We start from the raw sequence: 4498 nt of genomic DNA on the forward strand, positions 1-4498 counted from the left end.
CCATCAGGATCAGCAAAAATCCACTCAGCATTAACTCCGTTTGGGAGAGGCTTTAGCAGAGCCTCCTCTAGAATGGAGCAAATGGGTCCCACTGGTAGAACTCGCAGTTTTCGCAAAAGAAGAAATAGAGATCCCAAAACTGCTACGTGAAAAACCCCCGATTACTCTTCCAACTGAACCAATCCTGGAAAACGGAATACACGGAGAAAAGGATGCACAACGGAGAAACCGAGATATAAGAAACCAGGAAAAGAGAGTAGATTGGGAAAAAAGATATCAAAAAAAGCAAGAGAAAAAGGTGCTATGTGTAACTCAGTAATCTGGGACGTAGCGGATGCGAGAGTACGAAGCTACCTATTTTTATGTCTGCGCATGGAAAGTCAAAGACAGGTGCAACAGAAGCGACCAGGACTAAATCTACTGACAACAACAACAAGACAACTAAAACAAATCTGAGAAGAAATTTTTATCACTCAAAGAATCATTGCATTTCAAAGATACATTTTTATTTACCGTAAACAGCAAAAAAATGAGACACTGGAACAATTTCACGCAGATCTGCTAGAACTAGCTTTTCGTGCGGATTGCGGAGACAGGGAAAACAAATGGGTACGTGATATGTTCACCGCTCACATGAACAAGGAAAAAATCGCTGAGGAATTACTAGCAGAGACTCAAACACCACAAAAAGCATATGAATATGCAATTAGACGAAAAAAGGGTATTGAACAAAGTAAAAATTAGAAATCAAATCTAATCGGAACAAGTTCATCGATTACGATCAAGCAAAAACCTATAGGATATATCCAACCCAGAGGAGGTCGTGGCGGATCGTCCCAATCATTTCAAGGAAATAACACCGAGTGTCACAAAATTACACCACACAAAAACAATGTTACAAATTTGGAAACTAGTTTGGCACAAATTACTTACAATCATATCCAGCCAGAGACAAAACCTGTACGAATTGTGCAAAACGCGGACTGATCGCAAAAGTGTGCCGTTCGGATCAAGTAAATTTTCTTCAAAAATACTGAAAAAAATGATCCACAAAATGAAAATGAACGTCAACATCAGGAAAATAATGATAACGACCCAGTCACGTTCGCAGACTTCACGTCGCGAAACGGATGAGAAGAATTACAGAGAGATAATTAATCCATTATGTCGATATCAGATGCATTCGATATCAGATGCATTCGCTCACATCTCATTCTGAATATCAGTCAAACACCAGAAATCAAAAAACTTACGCTCTAAAACGCCAGAATCAATTCAAAAAAATAAAGCCTAAAATAATGCGAAAACAAATGAGAAAATTTACGGGAGGATTCATACCAAAAGAACAAAAAAAAGAACGAACTCCACCAGGAGAATTAATGAGAAACAAATGGCAAGGGGATTCAGACAGAGAAGAGAGCGTATCTGATCCGCGTTGGCATAAAAACCACCAAGCAAACAGTCGAAACCAAAACCAGATGCCGTCAAGAACGCAAGAGAGAACATAAAACGAAAACCAGCAACCTTCCCAAAGATAGTGTTTACCGATTCAACAGAGGGATCTAGTAAGAAAACGCCCCCAGTCAAGAAAACAACCTCCACAACTGCCACGCAAACAACAAGTATGCCGGTTAAAGCAATCATTCAAACAGATCTCTCGATCGAAACAAAAAAACGTACGAGTACTGCGTAAGCCGCGTGGACCCTAACGCCAACATACATGACGAACTACTACCAAACACCGAACCATTCACTATGACAACAACTCAATTAGAAGCCAGCCACAATCTCATCGTAAACGAAATTGTCGCCACAAAAGACCGGGCGACAAACACAGAGGAAGAGGGTGCACTACTCTATAGAAGAAAACTTCAAAAAGTTTTGGGTATTAACTTCATCGCAGCGGCCACCCGAAAGGACGAGAACCTCAGACCGCGTGTCAACTTCGTCCGGAAACGGGACTGGGACGCACTCAAATTGTCATTTGGCGGATACTGTTACAACATACGAAACCGATTACATGTGAAAGACGACTGCCTCTTAATTGACGACCGTATAGTCCTACCAACACAACTCAGGCAGACTGTACTGGACAGCCTACACCTCACGCATCCCGGGTCTGCGGTCATGCTTGACCTCTGCCAAAATATCTGTTTCCCACATATACACAAAACCATAGTACAAATGGCGCAAAGAAGTCAAGAATGCACACAACAAGGTAAAATCTAAAATCAAATATTGGTAAACAACATTCCTTACAAATGGAACCGGTGGTTGAACCGAATGAAGAGGTCCAATTGGATTTTGTGGGACCACTCCCCGACGAGCTAAATAGAGACGTTTACATTTTAGTGACAGTAGATAAGTGGTCAAAATTCCCAACGGCTAAGGTAGTTACAAACACAACAGCGGACGTTGCATTAAAATTTATGCAATTATACATTTCAAACAATGGGGTGGCTCGCTCGTTAAGGTGCGATCAAGCTCAAACGTTTCGCGCTAAAAAAATTCCAACTATTTTGTAGATCAAACATCATAAATTTATTGTTTGCGCCGGTGGACTACCATAGATCCATTGGTATTGTAGAACGGTTGATGCAAACATTGAAACTATGACTTGGCGTCATGAAAATTGACTCAAATAATACACCGTTCAAAATTGCATCAAGAGTGGCGGAAATAATCAAAACATCAAGAATAACTCCGCACGGAACAACCAAAATCACAACTTGTGAAGCGCATTTGGGCAGGAAAGCTAATACACCACTTTCAAACATAACAACCAATAGTTCACCTAGTAACCTAAATTGGGAGAACGCTAAACACACTTGCTTAGATCCGAAAAACCTAACTCACCCGCCAATCCCAGCGGAAATAATACACGACCTACAGATGTGGTCGGAGGACGAGCTGTGCATCAAACGCAGAATACCAGAACATATTTTTGCAGAAAAGAATGGAATTGTGGAAAATCAACCACACGTCACAACAGGAGTGAAAACTAGAAAAGCGGTGGCACTAGAAAAAGAAAGATTAAACTTAAGATATAAAGGCATTCAACAACAAACTGATCCTGTAATAAAAAGGAAGGTGGAACAAGTAGCAAGAAAAACAATTAGATTGGCTACGAAGGTGAAAGACCCAAAAACTTTTGAACAAAAATACAAAACGATTGATGGGAAAATTCTAACCTACACACCACATACGGCGTGCGTTCAAACGAAAGGCAAACAACCACGGCTACTAAGAAACAGTGGTTTTGCATTCGTACCTAACCCCTAATATATAGTTATTTATTAGGCTCACTGCGTTGAGCTGGTCAAGTGGCCTTGCAACACAAGGCTAAACATTAAGTTAAGTGATTTAGCATCAGAAGAGAAATAAACTGTTTTAAGAGTCAGTTGTCTTATTTATTCTCTTAATTGTCCTACAGAGTTACTTAGCCAATCCGTTCGGATTCAGTATTTAACATCGCGCATACCAACGGGTATGACAGGTACATTGAACCATTTCAGATGAAAATATCAAAAAAACGTCCACAATTATTGAATGAATATCTTTTTTTTACTCTCTTTCTTGCAAAGCGTTAAAATTCCATAAATTTCTCGTTGAATCTCATTATGAATTTCAATTGGTTGTTCTGGTCTGTTGAGACCAATCGTGTTGATTGAGTTAATTCTAAAATTTTTCTGTATGTTATACTGTTCGGGGTAGAAGCGCTCTTTTGATTTTCTGTTATATTAGCTATTTGACCGATTATGCGGACTTGTTGAAGGTTTCCGTTTCCGTTTCAGTTCCATCTCAGCTTTGTAAAACTTCCTCAATTATGACTTTTTCAGTTGTTGATTAAAACGGGTCGGTTAAGATTCGTTGAGTAAGACTCGTCACTAAATTTTAAACTTGCTGACTGATTGCTTCGAAGTGAGGTTGTTGGGTGTTCCTCCTCAGTTTTGGTAAGTGTTGATTACGTTTCCTTTGCATTAGTTATAGCTGTAGCGATGATATATTCACCATTAGTTTCTGATTGCTTCAAGTTCTCCTTTGGTTTTGCTGTTTTTGTTTCAATTTGAAGCACCAATCGCGATGATGTCAGTGAAGTGAAACGACTGACAGTGGAAAAATAACGATATGTTCACCCAAGTGTTCCCCGTTTTATTATCACTTTTGAAGACTTTCCTCAGTCTCAGAATCCTTCACTGACACTTGAAGCGCCGCATTGCTATTGTAGAAGAATCGAACTGCTGTTGTTTCAGTTTGGCATACAAAACCATAAACGAAAAATAGCTATCATTCAGTTTATGCATGAATTGTAAAAAAAGTTTTTATCACACTGTTAACCTGCAAAATATAATTAGTAGCAAAAAGTTCGGACAGACAGAATTAATTAAAATGAGCAATCAGTGCTTTTCGACGCTTTTTTGCATGCAAAATCAGAAGCCGAACAACCTTGAATTTTTTGTCAGACCAAATTCAAAATGCGAGATTGTCGGTTATCCGA

Source organism: Symsagittifera roscoffensis, chromosome 2 (assembly GCF_963678635.1).
Source record: "Symsagittifera roscoffensis chromosome 2, txSymRosc1.1, whole genome shotgun sequence".
In the NCBI taxonomy this organism is placed as follows: Eukaryota; Metazoa; Xenacoelomorpha; order Acoela; family Convolutidae; genus Symsagittifera; species Symsagittifera roscoffensis.